Source organism: Notolepis coatsorum (assembly GCF_963971535.1).
Source record: "Notolepis coatsorum genome assembly, chromosome: 13".
NCBI lineage: Eukaryota > Metazoa > Chordata > Actinopteri > Aulopiformes > Paralepididae > Notolepis > Notolepis coatsorum.
This window is the reverse complement of record NC_140177.1, coordinates 110,931,819-110,958,386: the sequence shown is the minus strand read 5'-3', so window position 1 is coordinate 110,958,386 and position 26,568 is coordinate 110,931,819. Positions and strand designations below refer to the sequence as shown.

Sequence of the window (26,568 nt, the reverse complement as noted above, 5' to 3'; positions counted from 1 at the left end):
GAGGATTCCGGTGAGTCATACCGTGTTCATGCTAGCTAGCATTTCCTACTCATTGCTAATATGGAGCTACAGTGTGTAATCAAAAACCAGTCAGGATATTGGATGAAAGGAGAATGTTAACACAGTGATTCTGTTCACTGTCATAACAGTGCTGGAACTGGACAAGAAAGAGAGAAGAAAAGACTAGCTGACTTGAAGACCGAATTGGAGGAGAAACCATTGCCAATTGAAAGACTGATAAACAAATGGAAGAATCCTGGTGAGTTAGCAAGTCAACTCGCTAGCTAACTCAAGCTGCATATTGTTGTTTCGGAGTTACAATGTGGTTGTTATTGTGGTTATTGAGCCATACATTGTTAGTGTTGACTGCTATGGTGCAAGGCTGTGCTATGCATGTGAAACCTGCCATAATGTGAGTTCCAGTAAATAATTGTATAGCCTAATGGTATATAATTACAGTATATGATGCTAATCTATTGATGGCCTGTACAATTCTGTGCAGATTGGTTTTTGTTACCCCCTTCAGTGAACACGGATCTGCATCAACTGAAGTGGTCTTCTTCATTGACCTTCTCCACTCACCATCACCCAACGGTCGGCTGGTGACGTTCCCTTTTTGTTTAATTGAGTGCACTCAAAACAGACTTTATTGGGTACCCTTTTTATTTCATTTATTATTTTCTATAAATGTGGACCATTGCATGGAAGCTATGATGTTGTAATATGTACTGAACCTGGTGAACCCTTTTAAGTTATATAAAAGGTAAAACGTAGATCACGGTGCCTGTGTATTTTTTCTTAGAGCCAGTCTCCTTGAACCTATAGTTGATAGTTGTACCACTGCAGAAAGAACTGATAGTGTTGAATTACAGTAGAGCTAGTGGCGAGCTAGTGTTGTGGCTGAGTAGTTGTTAACACAGCAGGAGACGATATTTCCAATTTCAACAGGCAATTTATTTAATGAAAGAAAGTTTAACAGCAGAGCTATGGATCTAGCAGACGGTCACCACAGCTGAACAAAAACACTCTCCCCTCCCAACCCCTGTGCTTGTCAGATAATACCTTCCCAGCCCTGCCCCCACATGACAGATATGATGACGTGACATATTATATCAGATATGACATGACGTACATTAAGATGACACATAGATTTAACATCAAAGAGAGATAAAGACATTAAGATGACACATAGATTTAACATCGAAGAGAGATAAAACATTAAGATGACACATAGATTTAACATCGAAGAGAGATAAAGCTGGAGTCTGGAGTCAAGATTAAAATGAGTGTGTGTGTATGTGAGTGAGTGAGATGTGTGTGTGTATATGTGTGTGTGAAAGAGAGAACAAGATGTTACAAGATTAAAAGAACAAGATGTGATGTACTGAAATGTCTATCTGTCCCTATCTGTCATGTACTTAAAGTTGTTTTAAGAACATCAGCCGGACTGTCGCCCTAGTGTCTTTCAGCACTTCTAGTTGACCTATATTAAACTAGTCCCCCCTATATACACATTTTCCACAACATTCCCCCATTTGGGGCTATCCCTAGTCCCACCCAAATCATATAACCAAGAAAATGTGAACGTCTAACTAAACGAGAAACCATATTTATATAATAAAAGTTTAAATGCCTAATCTAAACAAGAAACCTAGCCATATAATACATTTTAAATGTCTAACTAAACAAGAACGCTTACTTCATTCACTGGACCCCTAACGGACCAACAAAGGCTGACTACCGTTCTCACAATAAACACAAAACCGCTCAAAACAAGAGTAATAATAAAACATCAAAAAAAATACCCCAATTTATAATCCTAACCTGACAGACAAATCCCCCCAACCTCCACCGCTTACCAAATGAGCCACAGTTCCGGCCGGAAACCGCGACTCTCATCAGGAAAAGGAGAAGTTGACCGTCAGAACTAAACATAGAACATCCCTCCCCAAAAAAAATGACATTGTCTCTTCCATAACATTGAGTCCTAGTGTCCATCGCTCAGCCCCCCTTCCATGCCCACGCCATAGTCTCTTCACCGTATTGCCAAAAGTCACATTTTGCCAATACAGCAACCACCACGCCACACCTCCAGTCCCCGTAGAAACATGTCCCCATGCCGGGACAGGAGGCGCTGGTCCCGACCTCACAACGTGTCCCCCCCATCTTCACACCTCCAGTCCTATACAAACATGTCACGACATGCCAGAACGGGAGGTGCCCATCTTGCCCACTGCGTCAGCCGCCCCCCCCTTTGTCCCTTCAGTCCCCAGAACCGATCCCCAGAACACTTCTTCTCAATGCTTCCTCAGGCTCAGAACCGACACTCCGTACCATTCCATACCGATGCCCCTTCCCATTCCGGTTTGACCAGGACCATGAGCAAAATAAACCAAAATAATAAAAAATAAACCATCCACTCAGACCATCCCCTGTCACTCTTAAAGGAAAGAACCAATACAAAATGTCTTCAAAAAAAACCTTACATGTTGTTTTCTCTTTCCCTTTTTTTTTTTTTTTTTTTTTTTGAAGTAAAAAGGAATAAAACAAACAAAACTGAACCAAACAAAAAGAAAATGTCCCTTCCTCACCATACGCCTAGTCAAAGGAATAAAACAAACAAAACTGAACCAAACAAAAAGAAAATGTCCCTTCCTCACCATACGCCTAGTCAAAGGAATAAAACAAACAAAACTGAACAAAACAAAAAGAAAATGTCCCTTCCTCACCATACCCCTAATCCTCTATCCCCTCGTCTCCCTTTAAGGCAGCATAGAGCTGAGGGCATGGCCCGATTGGTGGCTCAATCTCTTTCTGCCCCACCATCAGCATTCGGCTCGTTACGTGTGAAGTTACCAGCCTACCCAAGAGAGGCATACCACAACAGAAAAGGAGAACCAATATCAACCCTGCCACCCCAATGGATATCCCCGTCTGCATCATTATGCTTCCCCACTGTCCCAATCTTTCAAACACCCCACTCCCCCACCATTCTTCATTCCGGCCAGAATTCCCCCTCAACTCCTCCCTCAAATCCTTCAGCTTAGCCATGGCCTCGGAGAACTTTCCCCCTGGCCCCACATTCGTCGGAATGAATGTGCAGCAGTACTGTCCAAACATGGAACAGACTCCACCCTTCTCCGCCATTAACCAGTTCAGAGCCTGTCTATTCTGCCACGCCACCGTACTGGTCGCGTGCATCTGGTCCCCCATTGCATCCAACGCCTCCTCGGTGTAGTTGAGATACCGCTGCTGATTGTAAAACAAATAGTTGATCCACCCGGTGTTCTTATTGACCGATATCCATGGCAGAATAGACTCAAACCCTGCCGCAATCTCATTCTTAGCCATGAACTCGGCTGGAATGCCCCTTGGCTGTCCTATGCTGTCCAGATACACCCTTGGGTCTGCCTTGTAGCTACGCTTCGTTCGAGAGATAGGAGACTCAGAAGGTCCTTCCGTCACTGATAATGGTAGGACCACCATTGGCATGATCGCCTGAACCCGGGCACATCTACCTGACCAATCTAAAGGAAGTGTATTCCTCAACCTCCTACCGCCGCAGAGCCAGTATTGGTCCGCCAGTGCTATATCCTGGACATGAAAAGGGCAAGCTACAGGCCGTGGGTTGGTATCCACTCCCTTTAACACGACCCCGTGTCCACACTTTCCTTCTTTCGTGCAGTTAGTCGTGATGCTCCAAATAGTAGTGCACCGCCCCTCTGCCACCTCCCCTACGTCCCGGGTCCCCTCCTTTTGCAAGCACTCAAAATCCTTGGTCAGCCATAGTTTGACACCTCTGGGTATTGGCAACCCCGTCGCTACCCCCTGCACACGTACATCCAATTTCCTACAACGTTCCCGCATAGTGACATCCTTGAAATCCGTGACGTTTCCTGCCGCCTTAAAACGACTAGAGCCGAGAAACCCCAAACACTCTGCCTCGCACCAAGGGCGACTATTATGGGGCCCCTCCCATGCCTCTGCGTCCCTGTCACACTGAGCCCAACTGAACTTCGTGCCCTTCACCAGCAGCCTATCCGGACGTGCCTTGGAGCAGACATAACAATCCTCTATCTGATTCTGCGCGCTCGTGTACTGGACCCACTTAAACCACTCATTCCCTAAAGCCGCCCTATACATAGGGTCAGCCTCCGGGTCTTCCTCGTCATAGTCATAGTCATAGTCGCCCCCATCTTGTTCCCCGGGAAGAAGCAAACCCCTCAACCTGGCCCAGAGTGAGCCCACTGAGTCCCTCAACGTTCCGGCTGTCCTCTGGAACATATCCTGTCCCCCCACCTCTTCCGACTCAGTGTCCTTGACCTCCCTTTTTCCCCTCACCCCTGTCCCCTGTGCTTGGTTCGGGACAGGCTCAACCCTCCTTTCTACCCCCACCGCAGTTGCGCAAATGGAGACGTCAGCTCTCCCGTCCACGTCTACTACCTCCGTCAATGTAGCGTTGGCATATGCACGCACTATATGCCTCTCAGGACGGTCTATGCGCACCGTGCATTCAGCGGCCCAACATGAAACGGATCTTAAGTAGTATTTAGAGGCAGATGGTAGCGAGCAGAACTTCGTTGCCTCTTTTAGCGTCACCGTCCACCGTCCCACCTCTAAACTCAATCTCATTCTGTTACGCTCTGCACTCCAATGGATGATGATTACACACATATTGTGATACTGCTGAGGGCGTATTGCTGACACCAACATTGACACCGCACATTTCACAACCCGATCCTCGTTAGTATAGTGGTAAGTATCCCCGCCTGTAACGGGGGAATGGTCAAAATTTTAAAAAAAGCCCTTGCGGTCCTCCGGGAAACACCCCTTTTGGTTGTAGTCTTATCTTCTCCCCCCCTTCCTCGATGGAGGGCAGAGGGGGCGCCTGATTCTGAGCCTGGTCATGAAAGCCTGCCGGTACTTGAGCCTGAGCAGGACCCCGTGGGACTCCTACCCACTCAAACCCATCATCCTCAAGGACGGGTCGACCGTGACGGTTCTCAATGACGTCGTTGCCCCCGGCCGACCGTCCGCACACTGCTGCCAACATCTGCGGGAGCATCAGCAGGCACTGCACCTTCCAGTTGCCGTCTCGGGCCCTCCATGTCGGGTTCTGCATAACTGCGATCGATTGTATCCCCCAAGAGATCGCCGCTGGCCTTTATGCAGTGATTGAAGTGGAACCAGGTCGCTGATCCTTTGACTTGGACTGCCGTTCCAGTTGATCGGATCACCTCGTACGGGCCCTCTCTCCGGGGTGATGACCACTTTCTCTTGTGGACCTTTACGAAGACCAGGTCCCCAGGGATCAGCCTCGGTTTGGTGGCTTCCTTCTCCGCCTCCTTCACCCCCCTTTTCTCCTTTCTCTGCTCCTGTCGAAACACAGCTTCATGTATTTTAGTCACTTGCTGAAGATATTTTTTCAGATCTTGCTCAAAAATATCTAATGCCGGGCCCCTAGCCAGGTGTCTAAATGGCGGTGCTGGCATGCTGCGGCCTGTAAGCATTTCATGCGGTGTTAGCTGTGTTTGGCGGTTTACGCTGCTTCTAATAGCCATCAGAGCAAGTGGCAAAGCATCAATCCAGTTAAGCTTAGTTTGCATACAGATTTTCAACAGTTTGTTTTTAATTACCAGATTGGCCCTTTCCACCTTTCCCTGCGACCCGGGACTATAGACACAGGAAAGGCGCTGTCTTATACCTAATTTCTGCATCAGCCCTTTAACCACCTTGTCGATGAACTCGCGGCCATTATCGCTTTGTAATATCGTGGGAATTCCAAATCTCGGAACGACCTCGCGACACAGGAACTTGATCACTGTGTCCGCGTTCTTGTGTTTAGATGGAATGGCCTCAATCCAGCGACTAAAGCAGTCCTCTACTACCAGGAGGTATCGTTTGCCCTGCACTGGCGTTATCATATCTGTGTAGTCCATAATCAGGTGTCTGAATGGTCCCTCAGGGAGGGGTGTGTAAGCCGCCACTGTCGGTACTCCTTTGCGCACATTGCCCTGTAAGCATGTTAAACACCTGGCTAGTGTAACGTCAATTTGTGCCTGAAGCTTTGGGGACCAAAATCCCATTTTCGTGATTCGTCTCAGGGTCTCTGCTCTTGCACAGTGATCAACACCATGAGCCTCAGGTATCACCAAGGACAGAAGATCGATGGAGGCGACTATCAAACCGTTATGACTCCTCCACAGACCATCTGCCCCCCTTACAGCCCCCCTCTCCGTCCACAACTGTTTCTCGGCCTGCGTGGCTGAGTCCTGAAGATCACTCAAATTATCCTCAGTTACCTCAGTCGTCAGTTCGGCCGCAAACATCAGAACAGCCGTGGACGGCACCGCAGCCGCCGCCTTCGCGGCCTCGTCCGCCGCGTTGTTTCCCGTCGTCACAAAGGACAGGTCTTTTCTGTGTGCCTGGCACTTTACGATAGCAATGCTTTTGGGCAACTTTACAGCCTGAATAAGCGCCACAACCTGCTTGTGGTGAAGGATCGGTGAGCCGTCCGATTTCTTAAAGCCTCTTGCCTTCCAAATGGCCGCGAATAGGTGGCATACGCCATGCGCATAAGCAGAGTCTGTAAAGATGTTAACCGTGCGATCTTTAGCTATTATGCATGCTTCTGTTAGTGCTATTAGTTCTGCAAGCTGGGCCGAACATGGTTGCATGCATTGTTCGGCCTTTCTTGTTAGTGTTTCTCCGTTAGGTTTGCACTGTACGACGGCGTATCCTGACCTTAAATTTTCCCCCTCCCGATAGCAGGACCCATCCACAAAAAGTGAGAGTTCTGCTATCGCGAGCGGGTCGACTCCCAAATCAGGACGGAGTTTCACGAAAGCCTGTACCTCCACCTCGCACTCATGCGGTTGACCCTCGCTCGGGAGTGGTACCAGATCCGCCGGGTTACTGCCGTGGCATGTTTTTATCGTAACGTCCGAGTACTGCAGGAGCCTCATGTAAGCCTGTTGCCGTTGGCTGGTCAGAACAAATTTGCCTCTTTCAATCAAGTTTGCCAATTTGTGATGTGTCCAAATGCAAATGTCATATCCCATTGTCACGGCCGTTGCTTTCTCATACATCAAATGTGCTGCGGCCAGGGCCTGATAACAAGGTGGCAGACCCTGCTCTACCGGCGAAAGAGCTCTAGAGTAATATGCTATCGGTTGTTTTTTCCCACTCCCCCCCTGTGTTTGAGTCAGGACAGCTGTCGCATGCTGCGCTCTATGTGAGACGAATAGGTGGAAACACTTCTCATAATCCGGCAGCGCCAGGGCAGGGGCCTGTAACAACAGACGCTTAATGTTTATGAACGCGTCCTCCCCCTCCTCGGTCCATGTCAAGGGAGCGCGAAGCTTGTCTGTACCCGCCTCTTTTATCATCATCCTCAACGGCGCTGTCGCTATCGTATAGTCCTCCACCCACTCAGAGCTGTACCCAGTCATCCCTAAAAACTTCATCATCTGTCGGACCGTCAACGGCCTAGGTGCCTTGGATACAGCTTCGAGCTGCGTGGGTGAGATGTTTTTTATGCCCTTTTGAATGACGCGAGACAAGTACTCAACTTTTGGCTGGCAGTACTGCAGTTTTGAACGGGATGCCTTGTGGCCTCCCATGGCCAATCCACTCAAAACTTTGATGGAGTCCTCATGGCACTGCTGACGTGTATCCGAGCAGATTAGAATGTCATCTGCATACAGTAAGACCGTGCTGAGTAGTGTGTCGCACACTCCTTGCAGGTCTTCCTTGAGCGCCTTCGAGAAGTAATGTGGCGAGTGCGCGAACCCTTGTGGCAACCGGGTGTAAGAGTATTGTTTCCCCCTGTGGGTAAAAGCAAACAGATACTGAGACTCTTTTTCCAATGGAACACTGAAGAATGCCTGCGTGAGATCAATGACCGTATAGTACTGCGAGCTACTCGGGATGTTTGTCAGGAGGGTGTGTGGATTAGCGACTTCCGCCTCTGGTCCAGACACCACGTCGTTCACCGCCCTCAAATCGTGTACCAGTCTGTACCTAGCCCTGTCCGCCTTTAGCACTGGGTGGATAGGTGTATTACATCTGGATTCGAAAGGGACGAGCACTCCTGCCTTTAACAGTCCCTCAATCTGATGTGATATAGCTTCCTCCGACTCTGGCTTCATTGTATATTGTCTGATAAAGGGTGGTCTACAACCCTTCTTTAACCTGACCTTCACTGGCTGTGCCGACAATATTAGACCCACATCTGTGTCGTGTTTTGACCACAACTGTTCTGGGGTGCGCGCCAACATGTCCTGTTCCAGCAAAGCATCCGCCTCTGGAATAACGCAAGGGTCTCCTGGTAATCTGATTACTTGCGGTTTTGCCAAAACCGAAAAGGAAATCATTATTTTTATGAAACTCCCATCTGCGCTGTTCCAAATTAGCGGAGATTCCGTGGAGACCCACCTTTGAGTCTCGGATTCCTGTATCATTGAACCTAGATGTTCGGATTCGTAACCAGGATTTATTCTCAGAGTGATGTGTGGGGCGGCGTCTCTTAGTCTATGTTGTTCCCGTAGATACTTACTTGTGTTAACCCTCAACGCCGCGCCCTGTCTCCCTACAATTACCGTAGATGAGTTAATCTGCACCTGCTCGGGCTGTCCCTGCAACCATGCCTTGTTCCTAACTATGTCACTATTCGTCAAATACTGTAGTGTGCAATGTGCCTCCATGTTTGTTTGTCTAGACTGAGGCAGTTGGACCTTCAGAAATGGCTCCCAGGGGTCACAGACCCTTTGCAGCTCTGCATCTATGTTGCCCAGCCAGAACACAGTGGCCTCTTTCTCCCCTGTCCCTTGTAACATCATTTGGTACACGTCTTGTTCAATTTGAATCCCCTCAGGCGTACATAGGATTTTACAGCCTAGTTTACACATTGCATCTCGTCCCAAGAGATTGCGCTGGGTGCTGTCCGAAATTAATACAGGTATTGTTATGGTCTTGTTGTTAAACGTCATAGAGATTGGATCTGACGTGGGTATTAATTGTGTTTTTCCCGAGAATCCGACCGTCCGAACATACTGTCCAGACTGGGGTAAGTGAGCGGCGTATTTTTGCTTTATGCAGGAAAAACCTGCTCCAGTGTCTGCCATCATCTCTGTTAATTTGCCCTCCACTAGGACCTGCAGAATAGGTTCTTGCGCAGCTCCCTTGGAAACCACAATCATTTGATTTCCCCCCGTCGCATTCTCTGGGCACCCCTAGTGATTACCCCCCTGATTTCGGGGCCCTCCTGTCTCCCCCTGGTTGTAGGGCCCTTGTGACTCCCCCTGGCGCACGGGTCTTCCATACTCCGAGCCGGGACGGTATGGTTGCCCACATCTCATTTCCCTGTGTCCCTGCATGCCGCAGTTCCAACAGTGGAAACGGGAAAACTGTTGTTCGTTCCCCGGTCCCTGTGTAATCCGTGGGCCTGATTGCCCATTCCCTGCCTGCCGCCTGGGCGCCTGGTTCTGTGAACTATAGCCATAGCTTCTCACTACCTGAGGTGCAGGCGGGGGTCCCTGGTCCTGCATGGGTGGAGAGGTAGCAGATGACACCATTACTGCCTGCAGCCTCCTTTGGGGCTGCAGTTGTTGCTGAGTTAACTTCCTTGCGTCATTTCTATCCTGATCCCTGACTTTCTGCTCCTGAGCCCTTTGCTTCTCCACACTATGTGTCACATGTGCACAGAACAAAGGATAAGTCATGTCCATTAACCCCACCACGTCTATTCTTAACCACCTCTGGAAGCCCTCTCATCACACTTTCTCTAAACATCGCTCTCTGCAACGGGTCAATTTCTGGGTTGTGTCCTAGCTCACCTCTCCACTCCTTCAGTACTTTGTTCACATAGGCGCCAGGCCCTTCCGTCTCCATTATGGGGTTGCCTGCCAGTTTTGCCGGATTAATACGTGATGGATATTGATTCCTGAGTTTGTACCACAACGCCGCTCTATGCGTGTTGAATATGTCTCCATCATGGGCCTGCGTGTCGCATGCCACTCGCATCGATGTATCACCCATGATGTCCCGGCAGGCACCAACTCCTAGCAAACGCGTCAACAGGGCTTTGACGTCACCCACTGCTAGCAGAAAAGGTGACGTATTTTCCTCAAACTGCGTGATCCACCTGGAGGCTCCTTCTGAAAGGTCCGGTAGTCTTGCTATTAAGCCATCGATGTCTAGAGGTGACCATGGCATGTGAAAGATATCGTTCCCCTTTATTAGCAGGGGAAACTGGCCTGTGCTTGTCACACTTCCCAGGAATGTAGGGGCGAAAGTCAGGGTTCCTGTAATGTTTCCTTTCTCCTGTCCTGGTTTCGTGTCGTTCTCATCTTCCTCCTCAGTCAACAGTTTAGTGTGGCCACACGCTCCGTGTTTCTCTGATGTCTGCTGTGCCACATTTTGACGGGCCTCTTCCTCTATCTTCCTCCCGACTCCCTCCCTCTGCCTGCCCAGGTTCTCTACCTCCTCTTCCTCTGCATTATACAACTTCCGACGTGCTGTCTCGTTATATGCCGCCAGGACTTTCGGATAGAGATCCTGCGGGGTCAGTTTGGGGGGGGTATCTCGCCTAAGGGAGGTCTCTGATCTAGCGGGGGTCTCTGACCTAGCGGGGGTCCCTAATTCCGCCTCCTCATATTCTCCTCTTATTGTCACAGTGCCCACCGGCAATTGCGTGACATAAGGTGGGGATGTTGGTTTCCCTATATCCGTCTCTCTCTGATTTAGCGCTAAAGCTTCCTGCCTGTATGCTCTCCCCTTCTGGGCGTAGAGCTTCATTACCCCCAACTCTTCTGTCCTCTTTCTCAACCTCTTTTTGCTGTTGTCGCCTGGCTTGTGGTTACGAATCATTACATTCATCTCTTCGCATAGGCCGAGATCAAAAGTACCTCCGGAAGGCCATTTTGTGTCCCCGGCCTTTGTACGCCTCTGCCAACGGACACCTACCTTGAGAATTAGGTTTTTTAGGAGCGGGTTCCGGTCTATCAGTATGTCTTCTGCTGTATGCATCTTGATTGAATTTAGGACAGGTGAGGCACTAGTGAAAACAAACCGTTATGCCAAGTGTGTAGTTGTTCGTGTTTACTAACTTTGTATATGTCTTGTGTGTTTATTGCGTTGTTTAGTGTGTGTGTGTGCTTATTGTGTGTGTGTGTGTGTGTGTGTGTGTGTGTATGTGTGTCTGTGTGTGTGTGTGTGTGTGTGTCGGTGTGTGTGTCTGTGTGTGACTGTGTGTGTGTGCGTCTGCTTGTGTCTGTGTGTGACTGTGTGTGTGTGTGTGTGACTGTGTGTGTGTGTGTGTGTATGTGTGTCTGTGTGTGTGTGTGTGTGTCGGTGTGTGTGTCTGTGTGTGACTGTGTGTGTGTGCGTCTGTTTGTGTCTGTGTGTGACTGTGTGTGTGTGTGTGTGACTGTGTGTGTGTGTGTGTGTATGTGTCTGTGTGTGTGTGTGTGTGTGTCGGTGTGTGTGTCTGTGTGTGACTGTGTGTGTGTGTGTGTGTGTCGGTGTGTGTGTCTGTGTGTGACTGTGTGTGTGTGCGTCTGTGTGTGTCTGTGCTGACTGTGTGTGTGTGTGTGTGTCGGTGTGTGTGTGTCTGTGTGTGTGTGTGTGTGTGTCTGTGTGTGGTGAGTGTGTGTGTATGTCTGTGTGTGTGTGTGTGTCTGTGTCTGTGTGTCTTTGCACAGACGTGTGTGTGTATTGTATGTGTGTATTGTATGTGTGTATGTATGTAATCAGCAGGTTTCTTATAAACAGGTGTTAACTCCACCTGCCTGCCTCACAACCCGCTGACTACCGGGACACAGGAATGTGTGTGTGTGTGTGTGTGTGTGTGTGTGTGTGTGTGTGTGTGTGTGTGTGTGTGTGTGTGTGTGTGTGTGTGTGTGTGTGTGTGTGTGTGTGTGTGTGTGTGTGTGTGTGTGTGTGGTTACAACCGGCCGGTCGAGTATATAAAGGAAAGGAGAAAACAGTCCAGTCCTTTCTGGGTCCTTCAAAGTATTTATACAAGGTAAATATAGCTACTCTCTCAAACAAACAAACGCTGCCCTCCTTTTTCAAGGCCTAACAACAAAACAAACTAGAGTCTCGTCGGCCAAACAGGTCATAATGATGTCTGCAGGTCACATGACAATAGATGATCTACTAACATGCAAGTAGATCAGAGGTGAGACGGATCTTTAAAAAAGTGAATATCAGGAAGGCAGCAGGACCGGACGGCATCCCCGGCCGCGTCCTAAAAGTCTGTGCCGACCAACTGGCCCCGGTATTCACTGACATCTTCAACCTGTCCTTGGAACAGGCTGTCATCCCCACCTGTCTGAAGAAGTCCACCATCATCCCTGTACCCAAAAAATCTACGCCCGCTTGCCTCAACGACTACCGCCCTGTAGCCCTCACCTCCATAGCCATGAAGTGCTTTGAGAAGCTAGTGAAGGGCTACATCTGTTCCTCCCTCCCCATCAACCTGGACCCTCTGCAATTTGCATATCGCCCCAACAGGTCCACGGAGGACGCCATAGCCCATGTGCTGCACACAGCAGCATCACACCTGGACAAGAGGCAGGGGAACTATGTGAGAATGCTGTTCATCGACTACAGCTCAGCATTCAATACCATAGTCCCCTCCAAACTCATAGCCAAGCTCAGGGACCTGGGCTTGAACTATGACCTGTGCCAGTGGGTCTTGGACTTCCTGACGGGCAGACCCCAGGTGGTAAGAGCCGGCAACTGCACCTCCTCATCCATCACGCTCAACATAGGGGCCCCCCAGGGCTGTGTTCTGAGCCCCATCCTCTACTCCCTGTACACACATGACTGCGTAGCACAGCGGAACAACAACACCATCATCAAATTTGCTGATGACACAGTAGTGGTGGGCCTGATCTCTGCCAACAACGAAAGGGCCTACCTGGAAGAGGTAGAGAACCTGTCACAGTGGTGTCAGGAGAACTGCCTCTCCCTGAACGTCAGCAAAACAAAAGAGATGATTGTGGACTTCAGGAGGTCGGGGGTCAAGGACTACAGCCCCCTCAGCATCGACGGGGCACCGGTTGAGAGAGTGAACAGTTTCAAGTACCTCGGAGCCCACATATCCGAGGACTTGACATGGACCACACACATTGACAGTGTTGTGAAGAAGGCACGACAACGCCTCTACTTCCTCAGGCGCCTAAGGAAGTTCCAAGTCAGTCAGAAGATCCTTAGGAACTTCTACTCATGTACAATAGAGAGCATCCTGACCGGCAACATCACCTCCTGGTTTGGGAATAGCACTGCACAAGACCATAGCAGACTACAAAGAGTGACACGTTCAGCCGAACGCACAATTGGAGGGGGGCTTCCCACCCTCCAGAACATTTACAACAAGCGGTGCAAGGGGAAGGCTAAGAGAATTATTAAGGACTCGAGCCACCCGAACAACTGCCTCTTTGAACTGCTGCGGTCAGGCAAGCGATACCGGAGTCTTAAGGCGAGCACAGAAAGACTCAGAAGAAGCTTCTATCCCCAGGCCATCAGGCTGCTAAACGAACAATAATCGCTAAACGAACAATAATCACTATGCAACAACCATCAAATGCACACAGCACACACACCCACACGCACACACTCACTCAAACAAACAACACACTGCAGCACCCACTCTCCACACTTTAGATCACACAAACACACTTACACTTTATATTTATTGATAAAGGATTTGCACTACAACTCGTACACCTACTGTGAATTGTACCTAAATTGCACCTCGTCCCATTTCTCCATTTCTGCCTTGCACTATATAGTATTGTATATTAGTACACTGCACAGTATTGTATATTGTATGGTAACTACGTCTATTCTGCATCGAACATTGTACATATGTCTAAACTGAACACTGTGACCTCTTTTTTTTACTTCTAATTTTACTATGTTTTTATTTCTTATTTCATACTTATCTTGTCTTGCACAGTCTCTGGAGCGCAACAGTAAGAAGCATTTTGTACAAAAGTATTCTGTACTTCTGTATGACAACTATTAAAGAAACTTGAAACTTGAAACTTGAGTACTGAACAGGTCAAAAATAGATTAAATGCCAAGATGACGGTAGGTCTGAAAAACGTATGTAGATTCTCCCGACTCACAGTCCCTTCTTCCCGCCTCTTGCGAGGAAAACCACCCTTATATTACAGACCAATAAAAATGGAATTAACCCCTTAGAACACTGCCTTCCTTCACCGGCCCGTTTGTTTTTCAATCTCTGCTCATATTATCACAGCTGGCTTCTCTGTAGCTACTTATTTACGGATGCACTATCTTCTATCTTCGTTCGTTTTTATTTGGCTTAAAAAGATCAAAACAACCATGTGTGCACAGTGAACTCACATCTTTCTCCGGAGGGCTGTTTCTCCTAGATGAGAATGAGTGTGTATGTGTCTCTGAGAGAGTTATGTGTGTGTGTGTGTTGGTGTATGTGTGTGTGTGTGAATGTGAGAATGAGTGTGTGTGTGTGTGTGTGAGAGAGTATGTGTGTGTGTGGCGTGTACTAGTATATGCTTGTATGAGAGGGCCGGAACCTACAAAACAACCAGGACACAGTTAACCTGGTTGTACCACAGCCAGGACACAGTTAACCTGGTTCTAGAATGCTACAGCCAGGACACAGTTAACCTGGTTGTACAACAGCCAGGACACAGTTAACCTGGTTTAATGCTACAGCCAGGACACAGTTAACCTGGTTGTACAATGCTACTACAGCCAGGACACAGTTAACCTGGTTTAATGCTACAGCCAGGACACAGTTAACCTGGTTGTACAATGCTACTACAGCCAGGACACAGTTAACCTGGTTTAATGCTACAGCCAGGACACAGTTAACCTGGTTGTACAATGCTACTACAGCCAGGACACAGTTAACCTGGTTTAATGCTACAGCCAGGACACAGTTAACCTGGTTGTACAAGGGAAGTGGGGAATGGGCGAGAGTGTTTGTAAAGGGTCAGAGAAAGTTTAACCAAAAGGTCGAAAACATGCAATTAAAATTGATTAGCAAAATGCGCATTTATAGCCTGTTAAAAGAGGATTCGCCCTATGTCAACACCTCACCACTCGTGTTCGTTTCTAGTCGTCCGTCCAAACCTGTCACACAGCCAGCTCAACTTTTTCCTCCCGCAGAGTCTCTAACGGATATTATAATAAAAAGCACAACGCTCACCTTGTTATCTTGTCGACACCGCCAGAATGTCTACGGGAGAGGTCAGGAGCTGGCCGTATGAAGGGCCCGGCAGGGCGATCTACAGGTCAAGGGTCACCAAATGTTGTGGCTGAGTAGTTGTTAACACAGCAGGAGACGATATTTCCAATTTCAACAGGCAATTTATTTAATGAAAGAAAGTTTAACAGCAGAGCTATGGATCTAGCAGACGGTCACCACAGCTGAACAAAAACACTCTCCCCTCCCAACCCCTGTGCTTGTCAGATAATACCTTCCCAGCCCTGCCCCCACATGACAGATATGATGACGTGACATATTATATCAGATATGACATGACGTACATTAAGATGACACATAGATTTAACATCGAAGAGAGATAAAGACATTAAGGTGACACATAGATTTAACATCGAAGAGAGATAAAACATTAAGATGACACATAGATTTAACATCGAAGAGAGATAAAGCTGGAGTCTGGAGTCAAGATTAAAATGAGTGTGTGTGTATGTGAGTGAGTGAGATGTGTGTGTGTATATGTGTGTGTGTGAAAGAGAGAACAAGATGTTACACGATTAAAAGAACAAGATGTGATGTACTGAAATGTCTATCTGTCCCTATCTGTCATGTACTTAAAGTTGTTTTAAGAACATCAGCCGGACTGTCGCCCTAGTGTCTTTCAGCACTTCTAGTTGACCTATATTAAACTAGTCCCCCCTATATACACATTTTCCACAACATTAGCCAGGAGACTGGTAATACAAAATGGAATATTGTAACCATTATAAAATGCATGAGCAGGGCTGCCTTTTTGTCTCCAATATCGATGATAAGTATTTAGAAATTGACATTGCTAATGTCTTTAAGACACATGGAGAAGTAGTGAAATGTGTACGAGTCCCTAATGAACCAGGTAAACCTAAAGGCAGGGCTCTGGTCCAATATAAAGATGAAAGAGTAATAGCTCGTATGGATCCAGCGTTCTTCACTGAACCATTCATTTCTGATGATGCCACATGGTACATCACCACCATACAAAACGAGACAGTTCAGGAAACAAGAACAAGAAAACGTTGATGAACAAAAGTTTGCTGCAGCAGTAGCAGGTCTAAGCAAGACCAGTCAAATCCAGATGCTCCAAACTTATCTTTCTAAACTTCAGATGACTGATAGTGACACACCAGCTGTTACTGGAGGAGGGGTGTCTGCTGAAAATTCCCAGAAGCAACTTCTCAGGCAGTTTTGTAGGGGTTGCTGGGACCAGGCCATGCTCATTGAGCTCCAGCTTGAGGAAAAGAAAGCCAATCCCCCATCCTTCCCTGAGCTACTACTGCTATTGAGGAAACAGGAGGATAGACGACAAACAAAATTCAACAGGATGAAGAAACACCTTGGGAGCAATAAAGCTATGTCACATATGCATACAGTCTATGGCCTGCCCCAATGTGAAGAGCTGGAAGAGACAGAACCTGTTGCAAGCGAGAAGGAAGTGAAAAAACATCTCACGGAGACCCAAAGGCTCGCTCAGGAAGTGGCGGAGCTAAAGAAGCAGCTTGCTTTAAGAGCAGTTGGACCCCAGAATGTAAACAACCCCGGTGGCGAGAATGCGGTTAGGGGGAACTGTATGGCCTCTAATGCGACAAGCCGCAAGATGAACAGGAACACCTCTGACATGCCCCGAGCATGGTTCTGTTTTAGATGTGGAGAAGACGGCCACATTGCTGCCCAATGTTCAAACGAGCCAAACCCTGCCGCTGTACGGCAAAAGAACTTTGAACTCAGAGAAAGGCGTGAGCGGTGGAACATGCAGCACCAGGGCCAGCCCGAGTTCCCTTTAAACATGTAGTGGCCCCTGTTGTGGGGCAATCAGGAGCCATGAACCCCCCTTTATCTAGTCCCATGCAAGACTTAGAAGTTAATGTAGTTAGGGCCACAAACTATGCTCAGAATGGCCCACCCTGTAACTATAGACCCTTACCCAGTGGTCTTGTGGGGCCATGTTGCACCTTGACTGTGCTTGTTGAAGGCCTCCCATGTAAATGTCTTCTAGATACTGGATCACAGGTTAGTACAGTCTCAGAGACCTATTACTCAGAACACCTCTCATCATTCCCTGTTGAACCCATTAATGCACTACTTGAGATTACAGGCGCAGGGGGTCAGCTAGTCCCTTACATAGGCTACACCCAGGTCTTTTTAACTCTCCCTAAGAGTGTTACTGGCATAGAAGAAAATGTGTCTTCCCTAGTTCTCATTGTACCCGACTGTGACCTAAGCCGTGAGATCCCTCTGTTGATAGGGACAAATGTACTTAATAGATTGTACGAAAAAGGAGTTACCCGAGAAGGGCAGAAATTCCTACAGGGGTGTGAACTAAGTGCTGAGTGTGTCATGCTATTTCAGCACATTGCTCAGACTCACAATGAAAAAGTAGGAACAAGACCGGTGAAGTTGATTGGGCGTCACCCGGTCATCGTTCCAGCTGGACAGAAAGTGCGTGTGCTAGGAGGCGTTAGGATGGGCGCATCCTCAGATCAAACCTCATGTGCAGTAGAGGCTCCAATGAACTCCGCTCTGCCCGGTGGCATCTTCGTAGTACCAACACTACTGGATGTTCCTTATCAGTCCTTCAGCAAAGTTCCTGTTCTTCTCTGCAATATGAGTGCACACGACGTCACACTACACCCAAACCGTGTGATAGCAGAAATGACGGCAGCTCAGTGTGTGATACCTATGAAATCCGATGACACCCCCATCTTGTGTGGTCTTCAGACGTTTGACACAGAAACCCCCCTGAGTGACAAAGTAACATGCAGCCTAGCAGACTCTCCCATTCCAGCCGATTGGAAGAAACGCATCATGGACAAGTTGAATGCCCTACCTGAAGTGTTCGCAGTTGACGACTTAACCCATGGGTGTACCTCTGCTGTCAAACACAGAATAAGACTAAAAGATGAAACCCCCTTCAAGGAGAGGTCCCGACCAATTCATCCATGTGATAGGGAAGCTGTGAAGCAACATATTAGGGAGTTGCTGGAGGCTGGGATCATCAGAGAATCGGAGAGTCCATTTGCTTCCCCTATAGTTGTTGTGAAAAAAAAAACGGAAAGATCCGACTATGCGTGGACTATCGAAAACTGAACCTGCACACTGTTAAAGATGCCTATGCCCTCCCCAACATCGAGGAAACCTTTTCGGCTCTTAGTGGAGCTAGATGGTTCTCTGTGATGGACCTTAAGTCAGGTTACTATCAGGTGGAAATGGCTGAAGAAGACAAACACAAGACCGCGTTCACATGCCCGCTGGGTTTTTGGGAATTTAACCGCATGCCACAGGGCATTACTAATGCACCCTCAACATTTCAGCGATTGATGGAGAAGTGCGTTGGAGACTTGCACCTGAATGAAGTCTTGGTTTTTCTGGATGACCTGATAGTTTTCTCAGATACCTTGGAGGAGCATGAAACCAGACTGATGAAGGTTTTGAACAGACTCAAGGACTACGGGCTGAAGTTGTCCCCTGACAAATGTCACTTTTTTCAGTCCTCCGTAAGATACCTGGGCCACATTGTAGACGCTAGCGGTGTCCATACTGATCCCGAAAAGACCTCAGCCTTAAAAGACTGGCCAAGGCCCACCAATCGCAAAGAGCTTAAGTGCTTTTTGGGATTTGCGGGGTACTACCGCCGTTTCGTGCAAGGCTACTCAAAGATAGCAAAGCCATTGAATGCCCTCACAGCTGGCTACGTGGCTCCAAGGAAAAGAGGGAAGGACTATAGTAGGCCGAAACCTCAGATGTCAGTGAGCCCCAGTCAGAGTTTTTTGGAAGTGAGTGGACACAGGACTGTGAAACCGCTTTCAGAATGCTCATTGACAAGTTAACATCAGCACCTGTCTTGGCTTTTGCCAACCCCAACCTCCCTTACATTCTCCACACGGATGCCTGCGGAGAGGGCCTTGGTGCAGCCCTTTACCAAGAGCAAGAAGGGAAACTAAGGGCCATAGTCTACGCCAGTCGAGGGCTGTCCAAGAGCGAACGAAACTATCCAACACACAAGCTTGAATACTTAGCACTGAAGTGGGCTGTGTGTGAGAAGTTCCATGATTATCTTTATGGAGCAGAATTCACAGTTCTTACAGATAATAACCCTCTCACTTATGTGTTGACCTCTGCAAAACTCGATGCGGCAGGCCACCGCTGGCTAGCAGCCCTGTCAACATACCGATTTGAGATAAAGTATCGGCCTGGTAATACAAACCAAGATGCAGATGGGTTGTCAAGGCGCCCTCAGGAACCCTCACCAGAAGACCATGCTTTTCTCGAGGAAAGAGAAAGGATCCGCGAGCTCCGTCAACGTGTTCTGGATGGAGATCACAAAGTGCTTTCAAAGGACACCTTCACTGCCCTTTGCCAAAGACACGCAGTGCGGATGGAGCCCTGTGAATACTTCCAGGAAACCATCGTTTTAGCAGAATCCCTAGCGGTGGCCCCCTCTGCCATTCCCCCAAGTTACACCTGCCTCGCCCAAGGAACAGTTCCAGGGATGTCTCAAGCGGACTGGTATAAGTCTCAGAGGGCAGACCCACCCATAAGGCGCATCATTGAACTCATAGAGAGAGAAGCTAAACCCTCGTACAGAGAGGCTAAGTTAGAGCTACCGGAGGTGAGGTGCTTCCTCAGAGAATGGAACCGACTTGAACTCAAGGAGGGAGTTCTGTTCAGGAGATATGTGGACAGAGGAACAGAGGGCTACCAGTTAGTCTTACCTGAGAAATACAGAGCCAAAGCACTAGAAGGGGTGCATGATGAAGTTGGCCACCTTGGGTTTGAGCGCGCCCTTAACTTGGCCCGCACCCGATTCTACTGGCCAAAGATGGCTCAAGTGATTGATGTGAAGTGTCACACATGCGAGAGGTGCTTCAGAAGGAAAGCAAATCCCGAGAGGGCTGCTCCCATGATGAACATCAGTACAAGTTACCCCCTTGAGTTGGTTTGTATGGACTATTTGTCCATTGAACCCGACAGCAGAGATACACGAAATGTATTAGTGATTACAGACCATTTCACTAAATTTGCTGTGGATGTTCCCACAAGGGATCAAAAAGCAAAGACCATAGCCAAGGCACTCTGGGAGAACTTCATTGTTCCCTACGGGTTCCCTGCTCGCCTTCACAGTGATCAGGGGAGGGATTTTGAAAGTCACACCATCAAAGAGCTGTGTTCCCTGATGGGAGCAAAAAAAGTGAGGACTACCCCGTACCACCCCCGCGGGAACCCAGTTGAAAGATTTAACAGAACCCTGCTTGGCATGCTTGGAACACTGGAGGACAAAGATAAGTACCACTGGAGAGACTTTGTAAAACCACTCGTTCATGCATACAATTGCACGAGGAACAACACTACTGGATACTCTCGTTATGAACTGATGTTCGGCAGGCAACCGACTCTTCCCATTGACCTTGTCCTGGGACTCCAGCCACAAGGGAATCCTGCCAGGACTCACTCTGAGTATGTAAAGGCCCTTCGAGAGAAGCTTCGGGAAAGCTATGCTCTAGCTGCAGAGAGTGCACGGGAGATGGGGGAAAAGAACAAGACAAGGTTCAACTCCAAGGTCAGAGCTGCAGAACTAAGGGCAGGTGACAGAGTCTTGGTACGGAACGTAAACATCAGAGGAAAGCACAAGCTGGCGGACAGATGGGAGAGAGAGATTTATGTAGTGGAGAAGAGGATGGGAGATGGACCAGTGTACGTTGTGAAGCCAGAAAAGGGGATTGGGCCTGTACGCACCCTCCACAGAGACCTCCTCTTACCGTGTGGGTTCCTACCCATCACAGAGGAGAAGGAAACCGAACAAAAAAGGTCCACTAAGAGGATGAAGTTGAGATCCCGGGAGCAGCCGGTGATGGATACAGGAGGCAACACGCTGAGCCATGAAGAGGATGATGTCTGTAGCAGCTGCGACGAAGAGGAATATACAGTTGTCTACAGGCCCGAAGTCACTGTGATGGAACCTCTCATCGAAACTCTGGAGATGGGAGCCAAGGGGAGACCCTCCAGACAAGAAACAGGCATAGATCAGACTCCTACTGCTGGGACCCTAGAAGCTGATGTTGACAGTGTCTGCAGTGACCAACGTGATTCACTCCAAGGTGACTGTCAGGAACATGCAATGGAACCTCTTACCAATGCTGAGCCTGTGGACGAAGATCAACATGAACGGAATGAAAGATCAGACCACTCAGCCGTAGAAGATGTGGCAGCAGCCATCGATCCTGTGTCTCAAGCTGAACAGTCGGGCAACCTAGAGCCACAAGCTGAGGTCAGAAGGTCAAGTAGATCACGGCAACAGCCTGATAGACTACACTATGAGAGTCTTGGGAGACCCCTGATTCTGGCAATTGTTGCATTCTGCAAGAGTTTGGAAGGCCTCCTCCCAGAACCTGAGAGGTGGTAAGCGCATGAAGGGACTCAAGCGTTCTAGGGGGGGAGTATGTAGCCCATGCTATTTTCTTGTCTAGCTGAAACATTCATTATGGACTGTGAATTGGGTGACGCTCCCTGGAAGAGTGTAATTTGTTGACGCTCCCTGGAAGAGTGTAATTTGTTGACGCTCCCCTGAGATTTACGTGGTACAGCCTGCTTGTGAGCAGCGTGTTGAAAACTGTTCCTGGCTGCAAGCTAGAGACAGACTATTGGAGCAGTTGGAGAATATTAGAAAAGTGACAAAACGGTATACTTGAACAGAACTACTTGGACAGAAGAACTACTTGGACAGAAGATGAAAGATAGAGGATAAAGAGAGGATTCCGGTGAGTCATACCGTGTTCATGCTAGCTAGCATTTCCTACTCATTGCTAATATGGAGCTACAGTGTGTAATCAAAAACCAGTCAGGATATTGGATGAAAGGAGAATGTTAACACAGTGATTCTGTTCACTGACATAACAGTGCTGGAACTGGACAAGAAAGAGAGAAGAAAAGACTAGCTGACTTGAAGACCGAATTGGAGGAGAAACCATTGCCAATTGAAAGACTGATAAACAAATGGAAGAATCCTGGTGAGTTAGCAAGTCAACTCGCTAGCTAACTCAAGCTGCATATTGTTGTTTCTGAGTTACAATGTGGTTGTTATTGTGGTTATTGAGCCATACATTGTTAGTGTTGACTGCTATGGTGCAAGGCTGTGCTATGCATGTGAAACCTGCCATAATGTGAGTTCCAGTAAATAATTGTATAGCCTAATGGTATATAATTACAGTATATGATGCTAATCTATTGATGGCCTGTACAATTCTGTGCAGATTGGTTTTTGTTACCCCCTTCAGTGAACACGGATCTGCATCAACTGAAGTGGTCTTCTTCATTGACCTTCTCCACTCACCATCACCCAACGGTCGGCTGGTGACGTTCCCTTTTTGTTTAATTGAGTGCACTCAAAACAGACTTTATTGGGTACCCTTTTTATTTCATTTATTATTTTCTATAAATGTGGACCATTGCATGGAAGCTATGATGTTGTAATATGTACTGAACCTGGTGAACCCTTTTAAGTTATATAAAAGGTAAAACGTAGATCACGGTGCCTGTGTATTTTTTCTTAGAGCCAGTCTCCTTGAACCTATAGTTGATAGTTGTACCACTGCAGAAAGAACTGATAGTGTTGAATTACAGTAGGTTACACTGGCATCATGGACTTCTCCGGGCCCCCATTCCAGGGGGCCCGGTGGGTCTGGGTCTTCCTTCGCGCTCCGCTGCTACGGCCTTGCCACGGGGTTGGGTTTGCCCTTGACCCCGTGATTCTGGGGGCAGTAACGAGGTTGTTCCTCCGTTCGTTCCCGGGTGGCATGCGGGTTGTGCGTGTGTGTAGTCGTGGGGTCAAGCCACGGTCTGCTCACCCTGTGCGTTGAGTTGCTTGAGTGCCTCTTCGCACGGTCGGGTCCGTCGCCCTCCCGTGAAGCCCCTAATAGGGGGGGTGCCCTCCATTAGGGTGGGTCGGGGGGGCTCGGCCCTCCCTGTTCTGATGGTTGTGGGGGGCTGTCAGCGGGGTGTATTTGTCGGCCGTTGGCTCTCGCTCGGCCTCCCTTGTGCAGACTAGTGATGCCGAGCGAGAGCTAATACGAAACAGAACGTTAGGTTATGACTATAACCAAGTTCTGTTAGTATAGCGACGCTCGGCATCCGACGCCGCTGCAGCCTTTGACCTCGCCTTGTGGCGAAAGCTTGGGAAGGAGGCGAGTGGGTGGCCCCACCCCTGCTTATATGGGTAAGCTGATAGGGGTGTGGTCAGACGAATATTGGGATTAAAGGTACATTTGTGGTCTTTATTCAGTGCGCGTGCACATATGCGAGATAGTGCAGACTAGTGATGCTGAGCGTATAGTCATAACCTAATGTTTTGTTTCGTGCCTGGCAGGAAATCCCAGCAGACTTCAGCATCACTAAGAAAATTGAGGGCATTCTTCAAGGGGCAGAGTTCTCTGAGAAGAGAGCCAGAACCATGGACATCGATGACTTCATGGTCTAAGTGAAAAAGCCTAATCATAACTAAGTACACAGGGTTCGCACAAGGTCCTTGAAGTGCTTGGTTTTTTTACAAAAAAAAAGTCAAGGCCTGGAATTCCTTGAAAACAGCCAATTTTTTAACAATGTGCTTAAAGAATCCTTGGAATTCAAATCAACCATTCGCATTGAAATTTCTGTTCATCCACGATACAATTGTTCTGAATCAAGAAATAGCATTTTTTTTAATCTAAAGTGTAACAAACTTTTAAGCCATAAATATTGGATCAGATTTCTTTCCAAAAAAGTGAAAAAGTGAAGTGAATTGCATCCTTTTAAATGCCCATTTAAAATGAAAAATAATGCTTGGAAAAGTGCTTGAAAGTCCTTGAATTTCATTTAACAATGTCTGAGAACCCGGTACCTCACACTAGGAGGGGAGGGGGGGGGGGGCAGTGGCTTGGGAAGTAGAGCAGTCATCAGAAGGTCAGAATGTTCCCGGCTGGGCGGCTATGTGGTGTAGTGGGCAAGGCGCTCGCCACCAATGCAGGAGACGCTGGGTTCGAGGACAGCTCTCCGCATTGCTATCAGCTTGGCTGGTCGTTCATACTAACACAATTGGCAGTGTTAGGGGTGGGAAAGCTGATGGATGGGGATCGGACGTTGTGGACAGCGACTCCTACAGGTCGGTTGGTGCGCCTGCGCAGCAGAATCACGAAGTAACGCAGACCCCCGCCGCTGAGAGATTGCGCTGTGCAGGTGAAAAGATGCGACGGCTGCTTCCTCGAGTACCGGAGGGGACACGTGATGTAAGGCTTCGTCCACATTGCAGCCGGCTTGTGGGAGGCATGGCCTAACAGCGTTCGAGACAGGGGAGGGTAGAATTGGACAATACGAAATTGGGATGGGAGAAAAATAGAAAATGGGAGAAAAAAAATCCCGGTTTAATTCCCTCAAAGAATGGATTGCACGGAGCAAGTTGCACCTTTACTTACAATTCATTATGAATTGAAAATGGGGACCCTGATGTAAACAAGACGAAAGTCTTTATCTGGTCTGCATCCCCTTAACAATTGTGTGTATTGAGCCGTACTGTATTGTACCCATTCTGCAATCTGTTAATGAAATTTTCATTCAATCAATCAATCTGCATGGTGATTCATTGAATGAAAATTTTTATAACAGAATGCAGAATGGGTCATTTCATTTATATAACAAAGTGTTACATGGGGTGGAAAAATGACTTCTTTACAGTAAGTAAAAGGTTCATGAGGGGTTTGCCACACAACATCATTGCACAACAGAAGCAGACTACAGGTAGGAAGCGGCCTTCGGGACGTGGAAGGAAACGGAGCACAAGTTGATTCAGAGCTTCTTCCAAAAAGACCCCCCCCCAGGGAGATGGAGATAATCGACTAAAGAGAGAGACGGGGCTACGCTGTACAGCTGGACCGGGTGTGTGCTGGAGGATGTAGGCGTACGCACATGCAAAACACTGGTGTCGTACGGTAAAAACCTTAAAGCGGTACGATCGACGAGGCCCTCCTCGGAAGCCCAGTCGACAGGCGTTCCATTCAAATAAAGTACAAGTGAATATAAAAGTCAATAAATAAAGTAGAACAGGGCAGGAGGGAGGGGGAACATTCACCCAGCCCTACTGTTATATATATACTAGGGCTGGGACTTTATAGCATTAAAAAATGTATGCATTTAATCGCATGATGATTTTTCTTTATTGTGTAAGAATGTTACCTTTCAAAGGAGACCAGACTCATGCATGTGCTATAAGTATACAGTATAATAAATCGCAAATAACTTTTTTTCTTAGTCTGGTTTTGTTAGGGTTTGAAACCGACCTCAACAGCACGGCACAGACAGGTAGTTCAGAGTTAGCCAAACACTAGGGCGTATTTATTACAGAATCAAAAAGAGCCAAATAACAAATCTGAATCAACAAAAAAGGAGAATGCCTTCGGCAGAGTTGTCTGCGGCTCTGCAGATCCTCCCGGTGTTAGAGGTGGGGAATCGGCGTAGGCGCCGCTGCGGCTCTGCAGATACTTCCAGATCCAACTCGGAGTGGAAACGAAGAGAGAGAGAGAGATAAACAACAGTCCAACAGTACACAGAGGCAGTGCAGTTCAGTCCTCCCTTAGCTGAGTCCAGTATGAAATAAGTGACTTGATCTTCGGTGTAAACTACACACAAGTTAGCTGAGTCCAGTACAAAACAAAACGGTACTTCTTCAGTGTTCTCCAAACACACAATTTAGCTGAGTCCAGTACAAAACAAAACGGTACTTCTTCAGTGTTATCCAAACACACAATTTAGCTGAGTCCAGTACAAAACAAAAACGGTACTTCTTCAGTGTTATCCAAACACACAAAAACAGATAATCCAAAAAGGTTTGTTTCCAAAACTCACCAAAGCGCAAACGCGTAAAGCGGGCAACGAGGCGCAGCTCCAAACGGATGATCAAGATATTCACCAGCGGCGATCCAAAGATGTCCTGGAGGGAAAGTAGACGAGGCACAACAACGGGGGGAAGACAGGCAGTAGCAGTAGTAATCAAAACGACCCGACAATGATTGAAAGAAGGTCTGAGTATATGAAGCCTCTGGAGCGCTAATCACAAACTACGACAGGTGCGTGATGGAATTGGTAATCGCTCCTGAAGCGTGTGGCGGGGAATGCACCAATCAACACAGTACCTTGAAGAAGCGTGTGGCGGGGAATGGGCCAATCCTCACAGAATCCTCACAGGTTTGTTCATAAAAAAAATTAAATAAGAGAAATTGAGATCAAGTGGTCAACTGTTCTGGATTGTACTTGGAGTACCCCGAAAGTGCTTGAGTTTACAAAAGGTC

The 26,568-nt window shown here is 47.8% G+C and overlaps 1 pseudogene across 1 annotated transcript in view; it reads left to right on the top strand.

Moving 5' to 3' along the window:
• LOC311239460 (dimethyladenosine transferase-like) overlaps positions 1-23,729 on the top strand; it is a 36,296-nt pseudogene extending 12,567 nt beyond the window's left edge. The window contains exon 5 of the transcript in view: positions 23,619-23,729. The product of the transcript in view is annotated as a dimethyladenosine transferase-like (transcript). The remainder of the gene's footprint in view (positions 1-23,618) is intronic.
• The last annotated feature ends 2,839 nt before the right edge of the window (positions 23,730-26,568 follow it).